A 15,499-nucleotide genomic window follows, 5' to 3' on the forward strand; every position below is an offset into this window, starting at 1 on the left:
TTAATCAACATCTACTGTCACCCATTGTGTATCCTCACCCTGAAATCATACACATCAAAGCACAAATGAGACAACTAATAAACACCACAGAAATTAAATGGTTGAAAATTTTAAATTCAACCAAATTATCAAGTCTAACCATTTGCAGAAAACAAATCCAATTATTTAATTTGTATTAACTATGGCATGGTCCAACATAGAGTGTAACACACTCTTTGACACGAGAAATTATTAAATGATTCCAGATCATTATAGTCCCGGTCAATCTCTACCTAACACTTAATCATGTCTTATTAACTCTCATAAATTGAAAAACTCAATTATGTATAATTTGGAGATTGATCGAGACTATAACAATCTAATAGTTTGAGACTATGTAATAATTTTTCCTTTGACACATTCTTTTAAACACATATTGGTTGAAATATATTGAAAATCACAAAAAAAAATTGTGAGTATTACTTCTTATTTCACGAGTGTATACGAAGGAGTGTGTTACTAGCACTTTTCTTGCTATATTAGGAAAGTTTAAGGAACATGTTATGTTATGTTTGTTACCTTTTTGCCGAGAAGAGAAGGAGTGGCTGTGATGGAAGCGCTACTGTGGAGTGAAACAACAGCTATGTGGATGGCAATCCTGGAAAAACAATGTTGAAGATAATATTCACATTTTGTTAATGAATTTAAGAATTTTAATCATCGCAACTGTATCACATTAGCTTTCTTGTAAAATGAATTACGACATTCATTTTAATAATCAGATATAAATATATAACTATAATGGATATTCTATTATTCAATTTTATTATTATAAAAAGTTATCTTCATCCAAAGTAAAGTTTTGAAGATTGAAATTTTATAAATCAGTAAAAAAAACCAGTTCTTAAAAAAACGCCAAATGAGAAATGAAAAGTGTCATACTCGAAAATCTCATTAAATGAATGCAAGAGTGTCAAATAAAAACAGTGGGGGCCATATAATTAATTATCAGTGACATTAGTAACTATGCAAGGTGAAACTAATTCTACTTAAAGCAAGCAAACTAATAGTCTTGAATCTTACTGTAAAAACAAAAAGTCTTGAATTTAGAAAGCTGAACCAGTGAGATCAAGTAGGTTTGGTTTGGAAAGCAAATATTAGCATGAGTGGAATAGGCTTTGGACCGAATAAATGCACTTTGCTCCTAGCTCTTCCACGAAAATGAGAACATTGCCACGATATTTAGCCTCAAAGGAGTACCTTATAATTGTACATTGTTTCTGGCTCTTCCATGAAATAAGAGCATTGCCAAGTGAGAAACAAAAACAAATATCAGAGTAATGATTTTGCGCACAATTTTAATGGTTCATTTATTATTATTTTTTTATTAATAGAAGATATTCGAATTTACGATTTCTTTGTTTCTCTTCTTCCTCAAATCACCAATTTAATTTTATAATTCCACTTTTTACACATCTTGTCAATTGCAAGTCACTAATTAAAGGTCACATTGGCTGATAGGCACATTGAGGAAGAGGAAGGGCAATAGAGGCACAACAAATTCTTAAAGTATTTGAGAACTTGGACCATAGTTGTGCAATGTTTAACCATAGGACAAGCTAAAAATATGTTAGTAAATAGTATCTATTGATTTGTTTTTATTCTGATGATTAATTTTTATCGAAAAATTATATTAATTATTTTAGTCAAATATTTTTTTTCAATCATTTTTTTCACAATATTTAAATTCGAGACCTTAATTAAAAAAATGAAATTTAATTTTATTTGGACCATTCACACGTTGGTGGACAAACTTTAATTATAATATTATGATGAATTACAAGATAACAGTTGTAAGTTGTAATTTTAGAAGTTTATTTGAATATAAAAAATAATTGAAATAACAAGAAAAAATATATTAAGAAATTAAATTCTTATTTATAGTTTTTTATAAATATTTTATTATAATTAATAGTTGTTCGGCTATATGTGTATTATTTTAATATTAACGACATTAATTAACATTTTCTACGAGATAATGATTGAAAAATATTAAATATCATTATTCATTGAAGAAATCTATTAAAAACTTTATTAAAATACATTTTTAATGTAGTTTTTATTTTTTTCTATTTTTTTATTCTTAAGGAGACAATATCATATAGACGTTTTATTTAACCGACCAAACTACACCTTCTTGATTTTATATTTCTTGTTTTACGCAACAGTAAGAATTTTAACCCTTTCGGTGATGTAGCTGTTAAGAATATAATAAATATAAAATTAATCGTGCACAACAAGATAGAAAAAATGTTATTAATTATTTTTGCTAATATCATTTTAATCTCTAGTACGTATTATTTTGTTAATCTTCCAATTGTGTCAAGAATTAATTATTAATCTCAATAATATTATCATTTTTTGGGTAATATGTTATTGGTGTAACTTTTGTTCATGATTAATTTCTACGAGAAAACTTGGATAATCACTTCAAGTGAGATTTTTCATTTAACAAATGTTAAAAATTTTACACAATAATCACATTTCATAATTTGATAATTTATGATAAATTTATTAACTTTTTAAAATAATTATTTTAAAGTAATTTAAATAGTAATTTATAATTGAATAATAATATAATTATTCTATACTTTCAGTGTATAGATATTAAGTTCATCTTTGTTTAGGTTAAAATATTTTATCCTTATGATGTTAGTATTTTTCTATCACTAATTTGTATAAATCATTTGCTAAATTCATGTTTTAATTAGTCACTTTACTGACATTAGTGATTTGTTTACTCCAACTTACATACAGTAGTGTTGGTAACTCTTAATTTGTTAATCTATTTATATTTATATTACTAGAGTGGATCATCCATGTCATATATGGGCAAATATTTTTTATTTATAAAATATTTAAAATATATTATATTTTAAAATTTTATATTAGGAAATATTTATAAAATAAACACTTTTAATTATTAATTGTTGTTGTATATGATATATATATATATATATATATATATATATATATATATATATATATATATATATATATATATATATATATATATATATATATATATATATATATATATATATATATATATATATATATATATATATATATATATATATATATATATATATATATATATATATATATATATATATATATAGTTGATTATATATTTGGCAGGTTATGTTTTTTTAAAATACAATGAGAGAAATAAAAATGAGTTATGTATTAAGTAAGGTAGAAATAAAAAAATATGTAAGAGTTTATAGTTAAATAAATAAACAAAAATCAAGAAAAAATGTATTTGCTTCATGCATTGAAACTTTAATTATTGACAATAGCAAAACAATTTGTTGCATTAGAGAATGATGGGGCAAGTAAAAGAAAATTGAAAATCCTGTAATATGATAATTAATTGTTTGCACTTGTATTTAAGTGGTGGTGGGGTGCCAAAATTCTGCAACATGTATTTGAATATAAATAAAATAAAATTTAAAGAAAGAGACCAATTATTCTACACTAATTTTGTTTAGTTATTTAAACCAATAAAAAAATTGTTTAAATTAATTTTTTCCCCTCTAATTTATTATATATATTCAATTTATCCTCTATTTTTTTATTTTATTTGATCTTCTAATTTTTAAGATTAATTTAATCTGGTCATTTAGTTTTTTTTTTTCAATTTAGTCCTCTAATTTTTATAATCGATTCATATTTTTTTTTGGAAATATGTATTTTGTGATAGTTTAAAATCTTTTAATGGTGATTTTGAAACGCTATAAAGTGTGTTTTCTTAAAATCTAGATTGATGCACCAAATTAAATCAATTAATTTGAAAATTTAGAAGACTAAATTAAATCTTAAAAATAAATTAAAGGGCTAAAAAAACTAATATAACCAAAAAAATTATGTGTATTTTCACCATTAAGGTTGATTGAGTTAATGTAATGACACATGTGTTACATTAAATTTAATCTATTTATTATTTAATTAAATTTGATCCATGTATGTCTCAACTTAAATTTTGAAAAACTAGTGTAATAACTTGTGTCTTACATGTGTATTAGGTCTATAATTTATAAATTTTTATATTATTATAATTTTTAATATATTTGTAATATACTTTTATTGTAAATATATATTTATATATATGTCTCTTTGTAAGTGCATGTGTGTATATGTGTGTGCATGAGTATGAGTATACTTGTAAATATATTCATAGGTATCTATTAAAATTTTAAAATAGAACAAATTAAATTAAAAACATATTACTATACTAAAATAAATACTTTTAAAATATATTTATATTAAGACTTAAATATATTTTTCATATCTGAAAAATATGTTATTTTTAGATTATTATCTCAAATTCATTTTTGATCAATTACGTACCTGAAAACTTTTTATATTTTAACGTAGTACCTACCATCAGTCATATTCTGTTAAGTGATGATATGACAGATAAAATGTTACGTCGTCAAGTTTAATCATTAACATATGAGTGTCACATTAGTGTCACTTATCCTTCTTCCCCTTTTTCACCAGAAAACAAGCCCACGCTACCACTATTGTCTAACCTAGTGCCACCACCATCGATCGGGCCATCGACTGCCACCACCACGTCGTCAACAGAAATAAGTAAGCCATTATATGTAATAGATTTCAGTTTAACCTATTCGCAATAATTAGTTGAAACTATTCCCTTTCTTGTTTCCCTTTGGGCATTCATTGGATTCAATCCCCTTCCATCACCTTTAATTCAAAGTTGCGATATATTCCTCTTTGACCTGATGCAGTTCATCACTGTGTCATCCGCCAAAGTAAACACTGTGATTCTGCTCTGATCCGCCACGCCGGAAGCGGCATCTTGAGAAAAAAAACCATGGTGGAGTATCACTTGATTTTTAGGGTTTGGATGACTTATTAAAGGGATCAGAGGTGCTTGCGGTGTGGTTCTTCGTGGAGCAAAAGGTATTAAACTTATCACTAGGTCTTTGACTATTAAACTAAAAGGTAGGGTCAAAGAATCGATCCAGTGAGCTTGATGTTGTTGAACAAGGTCACGCGATCGAAGGACGAAGTGGTGACGGTGAGAGTTTGGCCAGGTATCATTTTCAAGATTTTGGAGCCAGAAATGAGGATCTGGAGGCTCGTCGGTGGGAGAGGGAGCGAGGCGAGGTGGAAGCAGAGGAGGTCAAGGGAGGACTAATCAAATTTCTTGAAGGCGGAATTGGAGGGGACGAAGGCTAATGAATACTCCACATCATTTAAATAATAAAAAATGATGTGACAATGATGTATTAATAATTAGGCTTGATAACATGTCATTCTGTCTACAACATTATTAATAGAATGAGACTGATGACAGCTACTATGCTGAAACATAAAAAAATTCGGATACATAATTGATCAAAAGTAAATTTGAGGTAATAATTTAAAAATGACTTATTTTCTAAATATAAAAAACATATTTAGTCCTATATTAAAACTAAATAATTTACACAATTAAGGTTGATTGAGTTAATGTAATGACATATGCATTACATTAAATTTAATATATTTATTAATTAATTAAATTTGACCCATATATGCCTGAACTTAAATTTTGAAAAATAATATTTTTTTTAATAAAACCACCTTTTTTAAAATTGGTAAAAAAAAATCACACACACATGCATTTTTTTATATTATTATAATATTTTTTGCATTATATATATATATATATATATATACATAATATGTGTTTTAAATCTTCTTTTACATTTTTTTGCATTTTTTTATATTATTATAATTTTTTTTTGCATTTTAATTACTAACCATTAGTAGAAAAGAATATGTGTTTTAAATAAATATGAATTTATTTTAATATAAAAATTTAATAGACATATAATCACATTTATTTGAAACATGTATTTTGTTTACATGATATGTTAATGTCCATGATGTTCATGATTTTATATGATTTCTTACTATAAAAAAATGGGTTTTTCATTAAATGTTTTAACATAAAAGAATCCCTTAATTGCCTTAGAAAGAATTAAAATGATTTTTGACCATAATCACGCCGGCAGGTTGATTTGATGTAAAAAATTGTTACAAAATAGCAATATAAGTAAGGGAAAACACAGACACCCAGCACATCTCTCTGAAATTTATTGTGCCAAACAATGTCACCATCCATTTCTCATGTGTTATTGTCACTTATTCTTTTTGTTCTGCTGCAAGATCCTACTCAAGCAATCAAACAGGCAAGCTCTGTCTCAAAACTTCACTTAATTATTTTTCTAATTTCTGCTTCTTAATATTGAAAATGTCTACAAATTTTTCATGATGGTACATAACGTATTATATTTTTAAATGTGTTGCTCATCACAGTGTTCTATTGAACAATTTTCATATTTGAATGTTATTAACCCTTCATGTTTTGTTTTGTCAGTCATATATTGTATACTTAGGATCTCATTCTTTTGGTCCAAATCCTTCCTCCATTGATGTTGAATCTGTCACGATGTCTCATTATGATATACTTGAATCTTACGTTGGAAGGTATATAGAATTTAATCCCAAATTCATGAAATTCTCTGATGTTAAAACCAATATTTTTTTATGCTTATGATTTTTTTATTTTTTTTATGCTTAATGGTGGTAAAATCAATATAAACTGATTAGATTTTTTTTTTCTTACGCAGCACCGAAAAGGCCCTAGAAGCAATATTTTATTCTTACAAGAGATATATTAATGGTTTTGCTGCAATACTTGATGAAGATGAAGCAGCGAATGTTTCAAGTATGTAATTTAACTTCATGCATTTATCCTATACATAACATATACTACAGATTATTTAACAAATGGTTACTTTAATTTTTTAACTGTTGTTTTTTTATTGATGCATGTAGTGCATCCGAATGTAATATCCGTTTTCTTAAACAAAGAACGGAAATTACATACAACAAACTCATGGAATTTCCTTGGGTTAGAGAGAAATGGTGTGTTTCCACATGACTCAGTATGGAAGAAGACTAAGGGTGAAGATATCATTATTGGAAATATAGACACAGGTAATGAATAATAAATAATTTCTTTTTGTCGTTGCATTGCATTTGACCTGCCTTATAACATGAGATTTTATTTGAAAATTTTGATATGTTATTGCTTTACATAAGTAATTCTATCGTTTAATACAAATTAAGACCATCGCAATTTGAGATATCTTGTATTAGTATTGTGTTTATAGGTACAATTAATCAAACACTTGGGATATATGTATGATAACAATAAAGCCTTTGTTGAAATTTATTTTAACATAATATCAATTGATTATGCCTATGAACTTTTTTTTAAAATTTATAATAACGCCCTATGAACATTATGTTTACTAAAAAAATTACTTGATTGATTTTGATTTGTTTCACGGCTAAACTAAACAACATGCTTTAATCAGCAAAATTTGAATTGAGTTTTTCAGTTTGATTAATTTTGCTTCATCTTGAATTGATCTTTACCTTAACAAATCCGGATATCAGATTTTGTTCCAATCCAATTACTTAAGGGGATTTATTCGGCATATGTAATATTACAACATATGGCCAAATCAAAGCAATTTTTTTTTGAGTTAATGTATTAGTTAATATTTGTTAATTCTTGTTAGGGTAAGAATTTGAATCCCAATTTTTTTTTCAATACTAAATCAATCTTATATTTCAACCCATAATCAATCAAATTTGTTGAATAAATAACATTACCCATAAAAAATAAAGCAATCATTATAACAGTAATGCTGAACTAGTTTGAAAATTTTGGCAAAATTTGGTTATAATTTGATTGAACGGTGACAGTTTGGTATGTCAAAATACTGATTTTGTGAGCACCGAAAAAAATTACAAAAATTAATAATGAGTTTGATATTTTTCTACATAAAAATCGTGACAACATTTGGTTGCTTAATAGTTTCTTAAACAAAAATAAAATTTAGTTGGAACCTATAATGTCTATCTAAGTTCTTGTTTCCACACTCTGGCGTATTCTTTTTGGACCACTTATATAGTAATAGTATATTATAACAATGGTTTATTTTTCCTTTTCTTTATGCAATATTCAATTTTCCTATGATTATATTTTTTTCCTTTATCTAATAAATTGATCATTAAACTAAAATAATTTTTTTGCTCTTGATACTTAATATGATACATTTAATAGATCTCTGAATGTTCTTCCATCTATTGCTAGCTCTTTTTTTAAGCAATTTTCATGCCCAGTGTTAACCTTCTTTTTACTGATGCTGTGACTTGTGGTAGGTGTTTGGCCTGAATCCAAGAGTTTTAGTGATGAAGGTTTTGGACCGATCCCGAAACGGTGGCGTGGAATCTGTCAAACAGAAGATAAATTTCACTGCAACAGGTTTATTTTAATTTTTTTATGGCCGGTCTTAATTTTTATGAGAAGAAAAAAATGATTTTTTTTTCATAAGTTAAAATTAGTTTCTCATTAGTTAATTTATAAAATCTTTTTATATAATATTTATAAAAAAAACATTTACAAATTAATCAATAATTAACTAATAAAAAAATTATTTTAACTTAAAAAAAAACTTTTTTTTTTATTTTCTTCTCCTATTTATAAGGGTTTCTAAAGAAACTTATTCAAAGATATTCTTATACTCTTGCTAGGTAGTTTCTCCAAATTATCCCATCTCATACATGTAAAAACTTGCATCATGAGAAAATTCATTTGTTGGAAGCTTATTGGAGCAAGATACTTCTACAAAGGTTATTAGGCAAGATATTAGAATTAATTTGACTCTTTTACTATACATATGTAGGAAGCTTATTGGAGCAAGATATTTCTACAAAGGTTATGAGGCAGGTTCTGGTATAAAACTGAATGCCTCAGAGGTTAGTGTACGTGACTATGAAGGTCATGGTTCACATACTTTATCAACAGCAGGTGGCAACTTTGTTGCTGGAGCTAGTGTGTTTGGTTTTGGCAATGGAACTGCAAGTGGTGGATCACCAAAAGCTCGAGTTGCAGCCTACAAGGCGTGTTGGCCAGATACGTTCTTTGGTGGATGTTTTGATGCAGACATTTTGGCTGCTTTTGAGGCTGCCATAAGTGATGGCGTTGATGTGATTTCGATGTCTTTGGGTTCAGAAGATCCCCCAGAATATTTTCAAAGCTCTATATCCATAGCATCCTTCCACGCAGTTGCCAATGGCATAACAGTAGTGGGTTCTGGAGGAAATTCAGGACCTTCTCCTGGAACTGTATCCAACAATGAACCTTGGATGCTCACAGTTGCTGCAAGCACAACTAATAGAGACTTCGCTAGCCATGTTACACTTGGTGACAAGAAAATCCTCAAGGTAGGTACTGTATATTTGGATTCAAGTTAGAAATGTTATGCACGCATTATAATGTAAATTCAACATATAAAAGTAAAATAAAAATAAAAATTCTGATTCCTTGGCAAAATTACTTATGCCTCAAAAGTATTTTTTCATCGGGAAACCAAACATGCACTATATTGTTTATACAACCTTGTCTTGTTATATGGCAACATGTGTTACTTTAGCTTTTGTTCTTTTATAAAGATCCTGAAGAAGGTCATGTGAAACGAGGCACTAATACACCCTCATGTTTTTTTTGTTATTGTCAGGGAGCTAGTCTTTCGGAGCATCACTTGCCATCTAATAAGATGTACCCATTGATCAGTGCTGTTGATGCCGGAACTAAATATGCAGCTGTTAACGATACGTAAGAATACCAATTCCAAACTTGACCTTCTAAATTTACTTTATTATCTCGAGGATGTTGTTCTCTCTTAATGTAGTCCATTCTTGTAGCCCCTTTTGCCTGAACAAAACTCTTGATCCTGAGAAGGTGAAGGGGAAAATATTGGTCTGTCTTCGCGGTGTTAATGGTAGAATTGAGAAGGGTGTGATAGCTGCTAGTCTAGGCGCTGTTGGAATGATTTTGGCTAATGACAAGGACTCAGGGAATGAAGTTCTATCCGACCCCCATGTGCTTCCTACTTCACATGTTAACTTTGCTAGTGGAAGTTACATTTATAATTACATCAACCACACCAAGTAATTTCCTTCCTCATGCTTAAGGCTGGTAAAAATTTTGCTAGTTTAGATTTCATGGTTTTGGGGGCTTTATATAACATTTTTATTATTATTATCAGGTCTCCTGTGGCTTACATTTCTAAAGCCAAAACAGAATTGGGTGTAAAGCCAGCTCCATTTGTGGCTTCATTTTCATCAAGAGGCCCCAATCTCCTTGAGCCAGCAATCCTCAAGGTTTAATGTTTGCTTTGATGATGACCATTCAGCCTTTAATACTTAAGTGATAATGCACCGGAAGCCTTGTTTCCTATGGTAATTGTCTTATGACAATGGTCATAAGCAACTGGGTTCAAGTCTGGTACACACTTAAGTGATAATGCAATTCTAGCTAATTTCTGTTTTTCTATCTTCTGTTTCAGCCTGATGTCACTGCACCGGGAGTCGACATCATTGCTGCTTATACTGAAGCCGTATCTCCCACAGATGAGGCATCTGACACACAAAGAACTCCTTACTATGCATTTTCTGGCACTTCAATGTCATGTCCTCATGTTGCTGGCCTTGTTGGGCTGCTCAAAGCCTTTCATCCAGATTGGAGCCCAGCTGCTATTAAGTCAGCAATCATTACCTCAGGTTAAGTATATGCCTTAAACTTTACATACCTATATACAGGTCGGTCGGTGGATAAGACCTAAAATAAAATTTAAGAGAAACATTTTACTTTACATGTAATAGTGATACAGTAAATTTTTTTCGCCAATATATGGAATTTTTGTCAACATACTACACATCTCTGTTTTATAAACATTAATAGTAAATACCATTGGGCCAGCCCTGCTTATATATGATTTGGCATTCAATTTTTTGTACAATAATTATAAAGTTCATGCATTTTGCAGCAACTACAAAAGGTAACAATAGAAGGCCAATCCTGAATTCATCATTTGTGAACGAGGCAACTCCATTTGACTATGGAGGAGGACACATTCGACCGAATCACGCTGTGGACCCTGGACTTGTATATGACCTTAACACTGCTGATTATTTGAACTTTTTGTGTAGTCGTGGCTACAACAGTTCCCAGCTTAAGTTGTTCTACGGCAAGCCTTACACTTGTCCAAAGTCATTCAGTTTAGCAGATTTCAATTATCCAACAATCACAGTTCCTCGGATTCACCCTGGACATTCTGTGAATGTTACAAGAACTGTTACTAATGTTGGGTCCCCAAGCATGTATAGAGTGCTCATCAAGGCACCACCACAAGTTGTTGTTTCGGTTGAGCCTAAGAAACTGAGGTTCAAGAAAAAGGGTGAAAAAAAGGAGTTTAGAGTTACATTGACCTTGAAGCCTCAAACTAAGTACACCACTGATTACGTATTTGGGTGGTTAACGTGGACTGATCACAAGCATCGTGTTAGGAGTCATATTGTAGTTAACATTCAGCATTAAAGTGAGGTTTTACCGTTGCAATAAAGGTTTTATACAGCTGTAAAAGTTTCCTGGAAGTTCGGAAGGTAATATATCAATATTGATGTTCATATGGTATTTTAGCTTTAAAATGTTTCAGAATGTTGTTGCTTATTTTTTTCTTATTGAAATGCTTAAGACTTGGTTTTCAACACCAGTTTTATATTTTTGAAAACAATAAGAGGTAAAACAATAGATTACTTAGCTTAAGAACTGCTATGAGAATACTATTACAGTTATGAATGGCAAAATACAGCACTTTAAGATACTTTTTTTTATAATAAAAAATAATTAATTTTACGGACCTAAGTAAACTGTAGAATGTAAGAACAAAGTGGTTGTTTACCCATTTAAAAGTAATGAAATACATGATGCTTTGACCCCATTCTATAATCAAATCATTACCCTGTGCTTTAATGTCACGCGTAAGAACCATTAGGACACTTAACTTGTTTATGTATGAAAAAATACATTATATATATCTTAAATGTGTGGGGAAACAAAAATACAAACACATATTTATTACTAATAAATGAATAAAATATGATATTATAAAACCAATTATAATATTATAATTAAACATTTGGAATTAAATAATTTCATATTTTATAAAATTGTTTTTTAATTTTTTTATAATATTTTAATAACTGGAATGAGATATTATTGATGTAAAATAATTCTTTTTTAAAGCATAAGATGTACACAATATCGACCTAACGATAAATAAGATCTAAAAGAAATTTTAAAAGAAACTTTTTACTTTAAATGTGTTGGACTTTTTTACTAACATATGTGACCTTTTTATCAACATGTGAATTTTTTTTACTTTATAAATATTAATAATAAATATTTTTTTGATAAATTTAAATATAAGCTTGAGTTATTTTATTCTTATGCCTCCGACCCTGTGCACAGAATTATATAGTAACCCAACAAAATATCAGGAGAAAAACTTGCATGCTACAGATCGCGAGATCATTGCAAGACATAGAATATCAATTTAAAACAAAATTCCCTCCTATATCTGCTTGATCCAAACTAATTATACATTAGAATGTAAGAAGTGGTTAAGCTAATTATGTTCTACATACAACGTCTAATTTCCGAGAAGCGACTGCACTGGCCCCATAATTAAACAGATTCAAAAAACAATCTTAATGTGATAAAGAAAAAAAAAAGTTTTTAATTGTTTTAGCAATAACTTAATTTTATGGCTTTTATTTATTAATTTCAACTTATCCGAACATCAAACTTAACATTTTAATTTCTTCCATAAAATTAAATGGTTTTTTTTATGTAATATTTTGTATTTATATATTTTAGTAGAAAAAATAATTTATATTTCCCCCGTCCCATTATAATTATTGCCTAAGAAGAAAAAAATTATCTCAAAATAATTTGACTCTTTTGCTATACATAAGTAGAAAGCTTATTGGAGCCAGATATCTCTACAAAGGTTATGAGGCAAATTCTGGTACAAAACTGAATGCCTCAGGTTAGTGTACGTGACTATGAAGGTCATGGCTCACATACTTTATCAACAGCAGGTGGCAACTTTGTTGCTGGAGTTAGTGTGTTTGGTTTTGGCAATGGAACTGCAAGTGGATGATCACCAAAAGCTCGAGTTGCAGCCTACAAGGCGTGTTGGCCAGCTACGTTCTTTGGTGGATGTTTTGATGCAGACATTTTGGCTGTTTTGAGGCTGCCATTAGTGACGGCATTAACGTGATTTCGGTGTCTTTGGATTCAGATGTTGCCTCCGAATATTTCGAAGATGCTACTTCAATAGGGTCCTTCCATGCAGTTGCCAATGGCATAATAGGGGGGCTTCTGCAGGAAATTCAGGAACTTCTCCTGGAACTGCATCCAACAATGAACCTTGGATGCTCACAGTTGCAGCAAGCACAACTGATAGAGACTTCGCTAGTTATGTCACACTTGGTGACAAGAAAATTATCAAGGTATATTACTTATTATAGAACATTGTCTTTCTTGTTATATGAAAACATGTGTCACTTTTAGTTTGTTATTATTTTTTTCGTTTTCAAGTACAAGCAGAAATCTTTTATCAGGGTCATGTGAAATAAGGCACTAACCTACCCTCCTTTTGGTTCTGTTATTGTTAGGGAGCTAGTCTTTCGGAGCATCACTTACCGTCTAATAAATTGTATCTGTTGATTAGTTCTATTGATGCCAAAGCTGATAATGCATCTATTGTGGACGTGTAAGAATACGCATAACAACTTGACCTTCTTAATTAACTTCATATTAGGGTTGTTGTCTTGTAATTAGTCCATTCATGCAGTGCTTATTGCGACAATGGAACTCTTGATCCTGAGAAGGCAAAGGGGAAAATATTGGTCTGTTTTGGAACTGACAAGGGTGTGGAAGCTATTAGGGTAGGCGCTGTTGGATTGATTTTGGCCTTTGACAACTCAGGGCTTGAAATTCTAGCCGACCTCCATTTGCTACCTGCTTCGAATGTTGGCTTTGTGGATGGCAATTACATTTATAACTACATCAGAATCACCAAGTAACCTCCTTCCTCGTGTGCTACGGGCTTGTTAAGTTTTTCCTGGTTGGCTCTTAACATTTTGTTATTTTCAGGTCTCCTGTGGCTTGCATTTCTAGAGTGAAAACAGAATTGGGTGTCAAGTCAGCTCCATTTGTGGCTCCATTTTCATCAAGGGGTCCCAATCCACTTGAGCCAACAATCCTCAAGGTTCAATTTGTTTGCTTTGAATGTTCTCCTCACCACTCGCCCTTTAGGACTTACGCATGAAGTTATCGTATAGGTATAACTGCAGTAATTTTTGTTTTTTTGTTTTCTGTTTTCTGTTTCAGCCTGATGTCACTTCACCAGGAACCGACATCATTGCTGCTTACAGTGAAGCCATATCTCCCATAGAACAAGATTCTGACAAACGAAGAACTCCTTACATTACTTTGTCCAGCACTTCAATGTCACGTCCTCATGTTGCTGGCCTTGCTTTGTTGCTCAAATCCCTTCATCCAGATTGGAGCCCAGCTGCTATTAAGTCCGCAATCATTACCTCAGGTAAAGTGTATGCCTTAAACTTTTTTTTATCCGTAAGAACCGAACTCTAATAACTCCCGCACACGTACACAGTTCAACCAACTGAATTCCCTTGATAAAGTGTATGCCTTACATTTTACACACCTATATAGGATTTGGCATTCAAATTATTGGTACTCTCTAATTATAAAACTTCATGCATTTTGCAGCAACTACAGTAGATAACACTAGAAGGCCAATCCTGGATTCAACATTAGTGAACGAGGCAACTCCATTTGACTATGGAGCAGGGCACATTCGACCTAATCGTGCTGCGGACCTGGACTTGTATATGACCTCAATATTACTGATTATTTGAACTTTTTGTGTGGTCGTGGCAACAACAGCTCCCGGCTTAAGTTGTTCTACGGCAAGCCTTACACTTGTCCAAAGTCGTTCAGTTTAGCAGATTTCAATTATCCAGCAGTCACAGTTGCTCAGTTAGACCCTGGACATTCTCTGCGTGTTACTCGAACCGTCACTAATGTTGGGTCCCCAAGCACGTATAGAGTGCACAGCAAGGCACCGCCACAAGTTGCAGTTCCAGTGAAGCCTAGGAAACGGAGGTTCAAGAAAAAGGGTGAAAGAAAGGAGTTCAGACTTACACTGACCTTGAAGCCGCAAACTAAGAACGCCACTGATTATGTATTCGGGTGGTTGACGTGGACTGATCACAAGCACCATGTCATGAGTCCCAATGCAGTTAACTTGGAACATTAAGTGAGGTTTATGCTGATGCTGCATTTACCCATTGAGTACTTGGAGTGGTGTCTACCCTTTTTTTTTTCTTTTTACCTTTGCAACAAAAGTTTTTATAGTGTAAGTTAGACACAAAGAAACTCCAAATTAAATTAAGCTCCTTATTAGGTAGTACCCCACTGTCCCACATA

The 15,499-nt window shown here is 30.7% G+C and overlaps 1 pseudogene; it reads left to right on the plus strand.

The window, feature by feature from the left end:
- Window positions 1-6,069: 6,069 nt before the first annotated feature.
- Window positions 6,070-15,329, plus strand: LOC100818338 (subtilisin-like protease SBT5.4; annotated as a pseudogene).
- Window positions 15,330-15,499: the final 170 nt, after the last annotated feature.

The sequence above is a fragment of the Glycine max genome, chromosome 17, assembly GCF_000004515.6.
Source record: "Glycine max cultivar Williams 82 chromosome 17, Glycine_max_v4.0, whole genome shotgun sequence".
In the NCBI taxonomy this organism is placed as follows: domain Eukaryota; kingdom Viridiplantae; phylum Streptophyta; class Magnoliopsida; order Fabales; family Fabaceae; genus Glycine; species Glycine max.